General features: G+C 43.8%; 1 protein-coding gene across 2 annotated transcripts in view; it reads right to left on the reverse strand.

The window, feature by feature from the left end:
• Sgms1 (sphingomyelin synthase 1) overlaps nt 1-15,280 on the reverse strand; it is a 165,336-nt gene extending 150,056 nt beyond the window's left edge. For both annotated transcript variants that reach the window (XM_005352141.2, XM_026781489.1), the window contains exon 1: nt 15,197-15,280. The gene's annotated coding sequence lies outside the window, so the exon portion shown is untranslated. The remainder of the gene's footprint in view (nt 1-15,196) is intronic.
• Nucleotides 15,281-15,632: the final 352 nt, after the last annotated feature.

Below are 15,632 nucleotides of genomic sequence, written 5' to 3' on the forward strand. Positions count from 1 at the left end.
GTGGGGCTAGGTATTTGTGTCAGTGTGTGAAGAGCAACAGAGGGTTCAGGTGATTCCTGAACTCAGGTGTTTTGACTCTGCAACGGTGCTGTGGCCAGAAGCATCCAATTGGAACTGCGGCTCACACTCGGAGCATCTACCTCCCAGCACTGCCCAGCTTTCTCATAACCTGTTCTGCGGCTGATGAGCAGCCAAGGCAGCTGGAGATCAGTGTAGAAAGCAAGCCATACTGTGCAGCTAAGCTCGGATGGAAGGCGGGCTGGTTTGGGGTGCTGAACACATTTCAGCCCCGTGAGCTCTTCCATTTACAAGTGGTATATCGGTACATAAAGCCTCAATCATAAGCCAAGGAGCATCTGTGTTTAAATAATTTTGTATCTGTTGTCTTTGTATCACAGCTCACAGTAAATTTTTTTAAAGAAAAAAAATTAATCCTTTTACTTTTCCTTAGTTAAAATGAAAGGCTTGATCTGTGGCAGGATCAGTAACCCCAGCCCTCTCAGGTTAGCTGGAAACTCATTTGAGTTTCAAAAAGAAACAAAAACAAAACCATGACTCACCCAGGTACTTGCTGAGGCCCCTAATGCATACAGTCGGATGGGGACAAATGACTCACCCAAGCACTTGCTGAGACCACACAGTGCATATATAGCAGGGCTGGTAGAACCCTTGTGGTATTGACTCCTTTTTCCTAAGAGGCCCACCCAGGGTCTGTCAGGCTGTGACAAACACCGCAAAGTAGGAGAGGTGGAGCCAGGGAAGGTGTCCCTACTCTGGAGTCACCTCAGCATTGGCTTGGGGGGACTGCAGATCAGGCACACCTACAGGGGAGATGACCCCCAGAGTGCACAGTTCACTCCACCCCAGCCAAAGCTCAGGCCTCCAAACCTTTCTATCTTCAGCAATGCCTCTGTCTCAGGGATGGGAATCCTTCTGCATCTCCTCCTCCGCCCTGGCCCGGGACACTCTCTCTCCATCCTACAGACCTCTAGCAGAAGGGGATGAGCCAGAGGGACTTTTCTGACCTCCTGGTCATATGTGATCCCTCTAACTCACATATATCACAGACAGTACTCTCCAAGCACTAATTGCAACTGTAATCAAATCATTTCTAGAAACAAACGTCCATGGGGGCACAGTTCATACCAGTTGGACTCTTTTTTTTTTTATGTCCCCAGTGCTTCAAAAATAGCAAAGTCCAATATACATTGGGCAAAGAACGAGGAGTTCCAGGTACTTCCCGTGTGCTCTCTCTCCCTCCTCACTGTTTTCCCACAGTCTTCCTTCAAAACAGCTGTAAGGAACTAGGAAAAAGCCATGCAGAAAATCAAAATGAAGGTCCAGACTGAGCAGGGTAGAGTTTGTCTTGCGGAGTCTGAGTTCATCTTCTTTTCTTTCTTTCTTTCTTTTTTTTTTTTTTTTTTTTTTTTTTTTTTTTTTTTTTTTTTTTTTTTTTTTAGTTTTTCGAGACAGGGTTTCTCTGTGGTTTTGGAGCCTGTCCTGGAACTAGCTCTTGTAGACCAGGCTGGTCTCGAACTCACAGAGATCCGCCTACCTCTGCCTCCCAAGTGCTGGTAAAGGCGTGCGCCACCACCACCCAGCTGAGTTCATCTTCTTGAACTACATTCTAAGGAAGGCACTGAAACAAAGCGAATGCCACCTAAGATCACACAGGTCAACCACAGAGCCAAGCCAGCTCACATGGGTTAGTGGTGCCAGACAGAAACAGGAAGCAATAGAAAATCCCCAAACCCCTCGAGGCCTGTCCAGTCGGGGCCCTAGTACCAAATGTAGCAGTCCCCAGCATTCTAACACCCAGTGTGGGTTACGCAGCTGCTCAGTCCAAGCCGCCCAGCTTTCAGGAAGGTCCACACACAAGATGACACAGCTTGTTGGTAGGGAGGTCTGGTCAACAAACTCCATCCCCATGAGCTCATCCGCCCTCAAGCACCGCCTGAACTGACGAAGGCAAAGAGAAGGACTGTGACTGTCCGTATTCCTGTAGCTGCCACCAATCCCAGTCCCACAACAAGTCTCTTGTCCCTGCATCTCGGTGCAGCTGCTCTACTGAGCAACAGAGCGCAGGACACAGAAGCCCTGGGCCCCGGACAACGGGGAGTAGGTTAAGCAGTCTAGAGAACAAGCAGCTGGGACCTCTTATCAAACACTCTGGGTCACCAAAGTCACATTTTTAAAAAATGCATGGTTACCCTTCCGTGCAACAGCAGGGAACAGAAAGAGGCCTGAGCCGTGGAATACACCCCTGCATATAAAACAGCGTGCGAATCTCTGCATTAAGTCTGATATATATGGAAGTTTAATTTCTATGCGATCCAACTACCTCAAACCAACTGCCTCACCCGTTCCCCCAAACCAATCAGTTAACAACGAATGTGCTGGTATCATAATACCACTTACAAGCCACCAACTGAACACGTGAGACTCTTCTAGGGACGGCATCCTAATTGGCCTCATGCCATGCTCAGGAGCTTCAAGCTGGCAAGGCACACTGTCACCATGGTGTGGTGACACAAAGGTGACCATAGACACAATTTCATCATTTTTGAATTTGACCAAATTTGGATGGAAAATACCTTGGGGAAAAAATATATCTGTACCGAACATGCACAAACCTCTTCATTTAAACCATGTTAAATTAGGTATTACAAATAATGTGAAGATAACTTAAAGTTTTCAGGAAGGGATGTGTGGGTTATATATAAATATTGCTTTAAAAAAAAAAACAAGGTACTTGAGCATTCTCAGATCTTGGTATCTGTGGGGCTTCTGGACCAATCTTCTCTGATTACTGTTTGCTCCAGCACTGGTGGGACCTTCAGTTAAGAAAGCAACACAGACGCACCTAACACTATGACAGGACACAAACACTAAGGGTCTGGAGGCTGGGGGTGCACTTCAGTGACTCCTGGCCCGATGCCCGTCAGGCTCTGAGTTTAAACCCCACCACTGCAAGATGAAGCAAATTTTAGAGTACACAACTTCGTGTAGTAACACCAGGCAGAAAGCAGAGGCAGGGTGATAAGAACAGGAGAATTCTGGGAAGAGGAAAGCGCAGTCTGCAGTTATCACCCATGATGTAGGAGAGTCTTCTGTTTTGTGTTGATTTCATTGGTTAAATAAAGAAACTGCCTTGGCCCTTTAAAGGACAGAAAATTAGGTAGGCGGAGTAGACAGAACAGAATGCTGGGAGAAAGAAGCTGAGTCGGGCAGTCACCATGATTCTCCCACCACACACAGACGCAGGTTAAGAATCTCCCTGGTAAGCCACCAGCTCGTGGTGCTACACAGATTATTAGAAATGGGCTAATCAAGATGTGAGAATTAGCCAATAACAGGCTGGAATTAATGAGCCAGGTAGTGTTTAAAAGTTTCCGTGTAATTATTTCGGGTGTAAAGCTAGCTGGGTAGTGAGACGCAGCCTGCCTTTCCTACTACACACCCAGACACAGAAAACACAACATGAGAATGCCTTGTTGATAAAGGTACCAAGCCACGTGGCTAACACAGACAAGAATTATGGGTTAACGTAAGATGTAAGAATTAGTTAATAAGAAGCCTGAGCTAATAGGCCAACCAATTTATGATTAATGTAGACCTCTATGTGTTTCTTTGAGACTGAACAGCTACAGGCAGGGCAGGACAGAAATCTCAGTCAACAAGGTAATGTACAAAAGAATGCTGGCAGGCCCTAGAAACTGGAAAAGCCATGAACACAGACTATCTATACCCTCAAGCCTGTCAGAAGCTGAGTTTTGCCCTGTGTGACCTATGTTGGGTTTTTGAGACCTGCAAAAACTTGTGCTACTCCATCTGCAAATGCTCAGCTGATTATGCAGCAGCAGCAGCAACGAATACAGGAGAATAAATGTGATGTATTACTTGTCATTTTAAATCTTTCACATCATATGACTCCTATTATACCTGTTTAGTTGGGAAACTTAAATGCTTTGCCTTCCTTCTTTGCCATGACTTCCCAAAGGCAAGAACTGCATGTAAGATTCACGCTCTCTGAAGAAAGAAAGAGGGGAGGGAGAAAAAAGGAGAGAGGGAGGGAGGGAGGGAGGGAGGGAGGGAAGGATTGGGACCAGAAACAAGTAAAAACCATCCGTATAGCACTCTTTTCTGGCCAGACAACATCTACACATCAAGGCCGAGTCCTGCACAATGATCTCTTCTCATCGCTCTTCCTGTGGCGATGCCAACCACCCTAGCATGGTCTGGTCCACCTTAGCAGATGGTAACAACTCTTCTTCCTGGGTAAACCCAACACCTCATGACAGGCACGTGCACTTGGTCAATGATCAGCAACTGTTTACTCAACCAAGCTGACTACTGGCCAGGGACAGGGTAAGTGAATCAAAGAACATTTTGCAAAAGAGAAGTGTGGCTATCAAATTGCATTATTAGCAGCAGGGTTTTGAGGGAGTGGACTGAGAAACAAATGGGTCTTAAGGGGAAAGAAATCTATCAAAGATGCAGTATAGGCAGTCTAGTTTAAGAAGTATATCATGAAGCAACTAAATGTTGACAGGGAGATGCCCATGTGTCCGAGAAAGGACAGGGGCAGAGCCACAGGAGGTGACAAGTAGAAAACAAGACATTCCCACACATGACTGAGGCTCGCAAGCAGCTAAGCAGCACTGTAGGGGAGAGCAGATCTTCCCCGCTATCGTGAAGGTCGATGGAGCAAAGCGCAAGCTGTGTCTATGACTTCATCTCTAAGGGCTTCTGCCAAGAGCTGTGCTGGCAGAGACACAGCGCTCAAGAAGCATCAAGAATCCATAACAGCTGGGGTGGGAGTCGTCAGGACACACTCAAGAAAAGGGGTGGGGCAGGGTAACACTTGCAGAAAGTCTCTTTCAAGAGAGACTATCTTTCCACGGCCACATGTAATGTTCAAATCACCCTTACAAACACACGCCCAGGAGACCCAAGTCCAAGGCAATGAATGGCCTGGATTTGGCAGACTCTAAGCTTGTCTCTCCTCTGCTGAATCTCTTGAGCCAGCTCTGAGAAAGTTCAGGAGCCAAGGAACTGATAGTTTAGCACTTGGCCCTGCATTACGGTTTGCTTCTGCACACAAAAAGCATTGACATTTAATGATTCATCAATGAAAAAACTCTCAAATCAAACTGATTCTAAACAGCACTAAACACCGATGCAATCAATCACATGGCTTCTCAGAGGGCTGCCTCCTAACAAGCAATGGGCCATTTGGACCTTTGTCAACCCACAGCATCCCTGAGTATGGGCATCTGAAAAGGAGAGGAGAGGGTACCATAGCCCACCAAGCACTCTTTCTCCCCTCCGGGACTGTCGAGAGAAGCTCAAGCATGATATCCGGGAGCTCCCAGGCAATGATCTAAATATACAGAAACAAAATAGATTCTTGTGATTACATTTGGTAACAGAGGCCACCACTGTGGTGCTTTACATAAGACACTGAGCTGCTCTGATGGGAATTCTACTCACGGTCACACAACAGCAAATGTCACTGATTGCTTGCTTCTCCTCTCCCTTGTATAACTGAGGCTCGATTGGAAAGAACCTGCGTCCTGGTTACACAGCAGTAACCAGGTTACTCCATGCAGTAAGAGAAACTAGCAAGGGCAGGCAGTTGTGGGCCTCTGGAAAAGGTTGTCAAAGTGTGTAGACACATCTCCCAGCTCTGGTCTGCAAAGGTCACCCTAGCCGTGGTCCCCAAACTAGGATCCCTCTACACAAGAACTCCAGTCTCCAGAGTTACCCTCTCTGCCTTCTTTTCTGAAACCCCCAAATTGTCAATACAGCCAGGAATGCAGACGATAAAGTATGACACGTAGGCTTCTCCAACTCACAAGCTGAAGATCAACTGAAAGTCACAGGGAGGGCTCTGAAATACCTCCCAGTCACACAAGAAGCATTACAATCGTCCATTTAAACATAACTCCATAAACACATTAAAGGCACATTTACCAATTTTTGAAATCTCTACTAAAGTTTTCCAATGAGCTCCAAATCAAGCCACTTCAACACTGTCACACTATCTATACACCCGTCAAAGCAGGTGGCACTCTGGTACAGAAACTGGACCTGAGTGATGCTTAATTTGCAGGACACTGCTAGGGAGTGGCAGAGGCCACTGCAGATGACCCCAGTAGAAAGGTGGCACCTCATAGATTTTCAAAGCCAGGAAGAATAACTGCAAATCAAAGCCGAGTCTTAAAAGTCATTTCAACTTCCTTCTTCCCAGGGAAAGGAAGCTTATTGTTAACTTCAAAAGGTCCAAATGAGTTATCAAAAGCTGCCTGTGAGCAGCAGACAAAAGATATTCTGTATGGTTTATCTACAAATGCCAAAAAATGCACTCCCTTGCAATTATGCCTCTGCCTCCATGCTATTGTGTATTATTTTAGCTATTTCTGAATTAAACAGTCTACACAAACATGTTCATTTTTCCTAGCTCATCCTGGAGCAAAAAAAAAGGGAGACTAACATTTCGGTGACTGCCTATTACAATGGTTATGACTATATTTGGCTATATTATATTTGGTCCTGATTATATTTGGAGATGGAGCCTTGCAAAGTCATTAGGACTCGAAGAGGCCGTGGTGGTGCTGCTTCTATGTAGGCACTGGTGGCCAAGCTCCCACACTGTTATCTTCTTTTTGTGTTATGACACAGCAAGAAGACCCTCACCAGATGCTGGTCCATGCATTTCAACTTCTTAGACTCCAGATCTATGAGCCCAACTCACCTATCGTCTTAATAAACTACCTGACTACAAACTTGATGGCTTGAAAGCAATGCACACATATGATCTCACAGTTCTGGAGGTCAGGCTCACAGTACATCTTACAATGTGTTGTGGGGCTGGGTTCCTCTTAGAAGCACTGAAGGAGAACAGGGCCAGAGTAGGACCCCTGGGCTGTGTTGTACTTTGATGTCTGCTTTAATCTTATATCTCCTTCCCTGACACTGGCCACAGTATTGCAATCTTACAAGGAATTTCACGTGAGTTTATGGGATCCTACTTGGACCCAGCTCTAACACCTTGTTTAGATATGACTAGACAATTTAGACTCCTCTTTCTATCTTGAGATTCTTAGCTTCATTATAGTTATTGCATCTTCTGCCACATGAAAACACACCCCCAGGTTCCGGGGGTCAGAACATAGACATCTTTGGGCACTATTATTCTGCTTCCATGACATGCTGGGTCTAACTCATGTCAATGAAGCTCTTTGGAGTGCTGAGTGACTTTTACAAATACAATGGGTGTGGGGAGACAGCTCACTAAAGTGCTAGATGGGCAAGTCTGAGCACTTGAGCTTGGCCCCCAAGAATCCAGGAAAAAGGCCTGAAGTGACAGGCCTGGGAAAGTGGAGACAGTGAGGTCGCTGGTACTCACTGGCCTTCCAGTCTACCTCAGTCAGGGTACTGCTGGGCTAATAAGAAACCTTATCCGCAAAAGGCAAGATCGAAAGCAATTGAGGAAGTCACCCAATGTCAACGTGTGCATGCATGTTGTGGAATAATCCTTTAACTATGTAAAGGCATGTCACATAGGCTGATGCTGCATTTTGAGTTACATAACGATGTGTAGTTTTGTTTATGTTGCCTTTGTTTAACTATGCAAAGATGTGTTGCTGTTTTACCTTGTCTGCCTAAAGCACCTGAATGATCTAATAAAAAGCTGAACAGCCAATAGCTAGGCAGTAGAGGGATAGGCAGAGCTGGTCGGCAGAGAGAATAAATAGGAAAAAGAATCAGGCAAAAAGGGAAGAACAGAGAGAGAACAAGGGAGAAAGTGAGGGAGACAGCAGAGCCAGCCAGGCGACCATGAGAAAGACACAGAGTAGGACATACAGAATGAAAGAAAGATAAAAAGCCCTGAGGCAAAATGCAGATGAAAAGAAACAGGTTAACTGAAGCTGTAAGAGCTAGTGGGATAAGCATAAGCTAAGTCCAAGCACTCATAACTAGAAAAAAGCCTCCGTGTCATGATTTGGGAGCGGGTTGGTAGCCCAAAAGAAAGCCTGTTAGTCACATAAACATCTAATACACACACAAACAGGGTAGGGAGAGAAAGAGAAAGAGAGATTCAAGACTATTTAAATGGCTATAAAACCAAAATACTTGGGAAGCACTTCTCTGGCAAATGCACAGATCAAAGCGGTTATAAGGTGGGAAAAGCATGCTTGAGGAAAGCTGAGTGGTAACCAGAACCATACAGGCTGAGTTCAACTTCCAATGGGACCAGTGTGGTCTGGTTACCAATAAAGCAGATACGGCTTCCTCTGTACCATGCTTCCAACTTCTCAGTACTTTCCTATTGCAGAGGCAAAAGAAACAGATGAACAAACAAACAAATTATCCTGTGGGCATTTGTTGGTGGTGTTGGTGGTTTGTTTGTTTTGTTGTTTTTCGAGACAGGGCTTCTCTGTGTATCTTTGGGTGTCCTAAAACTCACTCCGTAGACCAGGCTGGCCTTGAACTCATAGAGATCTGCCAGCCTCTGCCTCCCAAGTGCTGGGATTCAAGGCATGTGCTTGCTTACCAAGCTACTCCTGAAGGCGTTTTTTAATTAAAGGTGAACTGGCAAGCAGGTAACAACTTGTAGTCAAAAGGGTTTGCAGGAATCTTAACCTCCCAAACCATTGTTTAGAAGTATACTAGTCTCAGACAGAGAGGTGGAAAGAAGATGTGCAAATGGCCGGTGGTCCACAGCCAAGGCGAGAGAGAAGATGTGCAAATGGCCGGTGGTCCACAGCCAAGGCGAGAGAGAAAAGTAATCAGTGTCACCACAGAGGCAAATTGCTGGAGCCCTAAGAACCAGAGCGAGCACTTGGCAAAGCACTGCCCTGGGTTCAGAAACTGGGCCTGGTGACCAAAAGGAGATTCACGGTCACTCTGACAACGGCCAGCAAGACCTGGTTTTAAACATCCTAAAAGACATAGCCATCCAAAATGCCACATTATTAGGCTGACCAACATCGTCCACAGTAAGAAACTAACTGTACTTGGGTGAACCATGTTAGAAATGATTTCTCCTAATTTATAGACAAGCATAAAAACATTTTAAGACAAGGGGCTCTCACTAATTGCAACCTTCAAAGGAACATGTTTAGAGAAAAAAATGAAAAGGAGGGACAGAGACTCCTAGGGCCAGCATCTGCTGCTAAATGAACCACCTGGCCCAGGCCAACAGAGACAAAGCTGAGGTGATTGCATTCATCCCCCATAGCCAAGTAACATTCACTAGTGACAGGCAGCCCAGAGGGCTTGCCAGGGCTCCTTGGAGAAGTGTGGCCACGCCTGGCAAGCTTCTTCAGTCCTATACCTCACTTCCCCCCAGCTCCCTGTGTAGAACTTCAAGAATGTTCAGCCAACCCAATACCACTTAGAAAACAAAACCCAGCAGCAGGGCCTGAAGCATTGCCAAATAAATAAATAAAACAAAACCAATACTGTAAGGGCACAGACATAAGGAACTACCAATCCAAGCTGAAATCCAAAGGCAGAGAAATTGCAGAACTTTCTAGCATTTTTATTTCTGTGAGGAAAATACCAGTCAATCTTTGGAGAGCCTCCAGTCACAGCTCAGCATTTCCCAGCAGCATTTGCAGAGCCTGCCTTTCTAAGGTTATGCTGGCATTACAAAAGCCACAATGCCATCCTTAGAACCAGCAAAGGATAAAGATCTTGTGGGTTTAGAAGTGTGCCTTACAGCCCAGTTTTATCACTAATTACACACACAAACCTGTCAAAATTTTGTACCATCTAAAGAGGTATGACTGGGCTTGTTCTGGAAAAGAACAAAGAAAAAGGAGAAACGATGAAATCAGCAATTATATTGGGCATGCAGTTTTGAAGTATTTCAGACGCCCAAGCCCCAAGGCATCTTAGTATTCTATCAATGGAAGCTTTCATTTTGCCTTCCACACCTAACAGAGGACAGGCTAAACACCGAGGGTGCTCACACAAATGAGACCTCGGATTCACACTAGCAAACTACTTCTTTCTCTACTCCATGTGAAGAAGAAAGGCATCCACAGGCAGAGCCCACTGTTGAATCTTATATGTGTCATAAGTCTGGATAGAAAGAAAAGTGACACTTGAACAGAAAACAGATGATGCAATATAAGAAGCTGGGCCTGAGGAAGCATTGCTTTGTTTTCTTGTGTGTGTTTTAATCATGTGGGCACTCCTAAGACAGGAACTGGAATAGATTTCTGCTGTACAATAATTTTGGATAAAAGCTAGAAAATGATGTTTTAAAATGGACTTCATGCAAGAGTACAAACACCAGATCTGCGAGAACATGGCAGCAGCCGTGCACTGAAACTTAGGACAAGATTTTTGAAGAGTAAACTCAGCAGAATGACGGAGCTGCGAGAGACAGCTAAGACTTCAGGCACAGTGGAGAGAATCTAGACATCCTGCCTTCCAGATACTCCTAGAAACAAGCAAGCAAGCAAAAAATGGTCCTGGGTCTGTAGTCTGCCGAAGGTATACCTTGAGATTCCAAGATAGAATTATCAAGTGACGTGGTAAGGCAGGGTGAGGTAAGAAACGAGTCTCACTGTTACATAGCCCAGAATGGCCTAGAATTCATTGTGTAGCACAGGATGACATAAAATGCAGTAATTCTCATGTCTCAGCTTCCCAAGAGCTGGGACTATAAGAAGTGACATCATGCTTGGATGAACTAGCCTGGACAGGGTTAGAACAATGGCTCTGACAATCCTCCTGCCTCTGCATCCCAGACAGTCGGGATCTCCAGGTGACTCCAACCTACACATCTGGTATTGTTACCTGTGATCTTCTCAGATAAAAGCCTCATTTGTATTATTAACAAATAACAAACTCAACCCGCACTTCTTCAGGGAAGAAGTAAACAGACTCATTTAGAGTACTCAGGAGCTTAAATCCTGCTATTAACTAATATAAGGTATGAAATAACTATTTATTGTTGGTTAAAAATAAGAAATAAAGCAGAAAGACCTCATCAAAGATATTCTCACAGATATTGAAGACAGAAATAGCACTTTTGAAAAAGAGAATATAAGATCATTAATAGTAAGATCTCAAAGAAAACGTCAATACAGCAGAAGAGAAATTATTAAATAGAAGTTCAACCTTGAGGAAGTCAACAAAATGCAGCAGAAAAGAAAGCAGACATCAAATAGAATTTAAAGGTGCTGAGAGGAAAAAGAAGCTCTGACATTCACTTAACCTGTCAAGATGACAGGATAAGTAGGAGACCATGTTTAGAACACTAATAGCCAGGGCATTTTCAGGACTGATAAACAACAAGAAATCTGCAGATACATGAAATGCACAATTAAAAACATGTCAAAGAAAACAGAACTGCACATCACCAAAGATAACCTTGGAGTAAATTAAGCCATTCACTAAAGACCAGCAAACAAAAGCCTCACAGATGTCTTAAACTGACAAGAAAGTCAGTATTGGCACAATGGGGGAGTGTGTTTACAAGGCCATCTGGAAGTAATTGTAATCCGAGAAATGGAAGAGTGAGAATCAGCTATTCCAGAAACTAAAACCAAACAAAAAAGACTCTCCTTCTGAAGAGGGAGGACAAGCTGATAAGATGGAAGAATGGCACAGGGTGGAAAAAGAAAAATGGAAGACGTGGTAAAGGTGTTGAGTTAAAAACGAATAAAAACTGTCCTAAAATTACGAGTTTATTTTTTTACAGTGACACAATTATATAAGTTTGACAAAATCATCTAAGTTCAGAAAGAACATTAGTGGCCCTGTGAGTTTTATATTATTCTGGAATGGAGTCGGAATATTTGAGATGCTGACTGAGCTTTCTTAACTGCCAAGTGTCTGTAGAACATTCAGGACAATTATTAGAAGAGAAATACAACACATAAAGGAAAATGGGAACTGAATAAGGATATGAACTAACAGAAACTTCGATCCAAAGCAATGGAAATGGACCACACAGGAAACAACAATGTTCCATTATATCCAATAAACAAAAGAGAGATAAGCTGCATCCATCCTACATGGGAAGAATGAAAGAAGCCAATGCAGCTCTCAGGAGACGAGGTAGGAGGATCTCAAGTTCTAGGCAGCCTGGGCTACAGAGAAAGACCCAGGCCAGAATAGGAGCTGAGGCCAGAAGATGGGAGAAGGAAAGACTGAAAAGTGTTATCTCTGTTGAAATTGTGAGCTCTGTTCTCCAAACAAAAGATGCTCAATCTCATGATTCACCAAGAAGAGCAAATTAGAATATAGTACCTCACATACTAGGAGGGCAACAAAAATACCAGATTTTTGGAGTGAAGCGAGACCACAGATGAACTGCAATGGATTCTTGGTGTGGGAAAATTGTCTGTATTCTGTCAATCATGTTATAAATAAACGCTGATTGGCCAGGCAAAAAATATAGGCGGGAAAACCAGACAGGAAGTAGAAATGATGTAATGAGAACATGAGAATTCTGGGAAGGAGGAAGTTGATTCCTCCCACTCCTTCCCAGACCACTGGAGCAGCAGGATGTGATCTGCTCCACTGAAAAATTACTGAGCCACATGGCTAACATAGATCAGAAAAATGGGTTAATCAAGATGTGAGAGTTAGCCAGTGAGAGGCTAGAGCTAATGGGCCAATCAGCTTATAATTTATAGAGATCTATGTGTGATTTTCTTTGCAGCTAAACAGTTGTGGGGTACCTGGCAGACAAAAACCCAAACAAGCAGGCCTGGCCCTTTATGTTACAGATACTACCTGCAGGTCCTGTTCTAGCAATAAAAGGTGATTCATTACAGTTACACACAACAATCGCAGAACACATCCAAGCAAAAAAGGCAAGTTGTAAAAATGTTATATGAAATATATCATTCTTATCAAGCCTGAAAATATGCAAAACTTGGCAGACTGTCTTTATGTATACCGCAGTTATATATATATAGTAATTACACCAGGCATAGTAGTTATGCTAGATTGGCAACTGACAGAGACATGGACACACTATTTAGGTCATACAGTTAGCTTTTATATTCTAGGTCATAGCAATACATTTTTCTGAAAATATCTATTGACCCCAAAGGATCTGAACTTTTGCTGGACTTTGCAGCTAGGTTAATCATAGTGCTTGGAATCATTTAAGGCTGTGTACCTGGCCTGCTATCCTTCTGTGTGCTCAGCCTATTTGTCTTTAGCCTGCCTTTAAGAGAAGACAGTAACATACCTTATTACATCTTAGATTTCCCATGCAAGCTTTTAGAAATTAAGCTAAGTGCACAGCTTTAATCTTAAAGTATGTGCTCTCCCATGCCTCTGACTCAAAATAATGTTATGTGTGTATGTGTATGCGGTGATAAACAGCCAACAGGCTGGAAGGACCTTAAAACCAATCACCGCCATAGATGCCGGAAGCAGCATAGGAATTTGTCTTGACAGCATTGCTGGTACTGTTAAATGCTCTTCTGTGTCACGGGGGTCAATAAAGTAACTTCTCCTTGTAAGACTCTGCTAGAGATACTGTAAAGAATCCCTCCCTTTCCATGTCCTGCTGTTCCGTAAATTCAAAACAAAGCCCTCTGTAGGGACAGGCACAGATTCAGACACACATGAGCACAAGTCACAGGCGTCAGGCACAGACACCCAGAACAGACAGATTACAGGTAGGCTGGCAACCACAAACTACAGTAAGAAGGTGCAAGGAGGGTAGTGGGGGTTGGAATTTGGGCTTGCATTTGCTAAAATTAAGGAGACGCTGCTTTGCTTCCATTCCTTAATGTGGCATTGACAAGTTTTGATGCCTTCTGAGTTATCTTTATGGCATTAATCAAAACACGTCATGAAGGCCTTTATTCCACCTTCCTAGCAGTGTTAGCAGCCCTGGCATAAGCTGCCCAAATGCAAGGAAGGCAGCACATTTGCTAACTGTAATCTTCTAAGAAAGAGATTTCAGTTGAAAGCAAACCTGGACAAAAGGGGACTGCCCCTGGATGATACCCCTGAGCCTTTCTGAAATCTTTCAAAATCCTGGGGCTTGTATGACTCAGGAGGAGACTGTTTCCTGTGTGCAGTCTGTCATTCTGCCTAACTACACTGCTTGCCTCTTCTAACAAACAAGCTGACCTCTCCAGTGCCTTTCCTGACCCTCCACAGAAGATAATGGCCTTTCCTTGTTATGAAATATTTAACTATATAAAGATGTGTTACATTTGTTTATGCTGTGGAATATTACTTTAACTGTGTAAAGGTGTGTTACATTTGTTTATGATACATTTGTTTAATTATGTAAAGATGTGTTGCTGTTTCACCTTACCTGCCTAAGGAACCTGATTGGTCTAATAGAAAGCTGAACAGCAGAAGAGAGATACATGAGGCTGGCAGGCAGAACAGAAGGTGAATAAGTAGGAGGTGAAATTGGTATGGGATGTCCTTCTGTCTATGTGTTGCTTTTATTGGTTAATGAATAAAGAAACTGCCTTGGCCTATTGATAGGGCAGAACTTAGGTAGATGGGAGGTGGGGGGACTGGACTGAATGCTGGGAAAAGGAAGGCAGAGGGAGAGACGCCATGGAGCTGCCAGAGTCAGACCTGCCGAATCTTTCCCAATAAGCCACTGCCATGTGGCGATATACAGATTAATAGAAATGGATTAAATTAAGATATAAGAGTTAGCCAATAAGAAGCTAGAGCTAATGGGCCAAGCAGTGTTTTAATTAATATAGTTTCTGTGTGGTTATTTAGGTTCTGGGCAGCCAGGACAAACAAGCAGCCTCCTCCTACAGGAAATCTTGACTCACAGGAGAGAAGAAGAGAGGAAAGAACCAGGGAGAAAGAGAGAGATACCCGAGGCCAGCCAGCCAGACAGCCACCAGACAGATAGACACAGAAGAAGCAGGTAAAGTAGAACATACAGAAAGAAAAGGGAAAAGCCCCAAGGAAAAAGTAGATAAAGAGAAACAGCTTGATTTAAGTTAAAAGGGCTAGCCAGAAACAAGACTAAATAGGCTGAGCATGCATCACTAATAAGAAGTCTCTGTGTCATGATTTGAGAGCTGGTGCTGGCCCCAAACAAAGAAAAAGCCTGGTACATTTCCTTAGCTGATTTTTCCTTGAGATACCCCAAAAGACAACATTCTCTCACCACCACCAGGGTCGGACACTAGGTCACAGATAAATGAGGCGCAATTTCACTTACCTGTGCTACCTCTTACACACACACCCTGCTGCACTCCAACTGCACTGTGCTGGAAAGGTCACAGCTCCTTCAGCCACGGAAGCTTTGCCTAGAATAACAAAGGCAGGAAATGAGAGAGAAGTCAACAAAGGAACCAAAGTGTCCATTACAGAAAGAAACTCATTAAATTGGGTAAAATCTTCACCATTAAGAGGAGAAATGACCACCCAAATTAAGGGAAATCTCTAGTTTGGCCTGAGCCATTTTTCTTTTATAATCAAAACTCTAAGTAGTAAGCCAGTGTTTGTGGAAGAAATTATTCTAATTTCCAAAGAGCAGTGGTGTGCATTTCCTCATTGGAACCCCACAATCCTGAGGATATGATACTTCTGGGAAATATTCTTTTTAAACGCAGTAGTAGTTGAAGTTCTCAACAGTTAGAAAACTTCCTCCCAAA

This window comes from Microtus ochrogaster, chromosome 8 (genome assembly GCF_000317375.1).
Source record: "Microtus ochrogaster isolate Prairie Vole_2 chromosome 8, MicOch1.0, whole genome shotgun sequence".
Lineage (NCBI taxonomy): Eukaryota > Metazoa > Chordata > Mammalia > Rodentia > Cricetidae > Microtus > Microtus ochrogaster.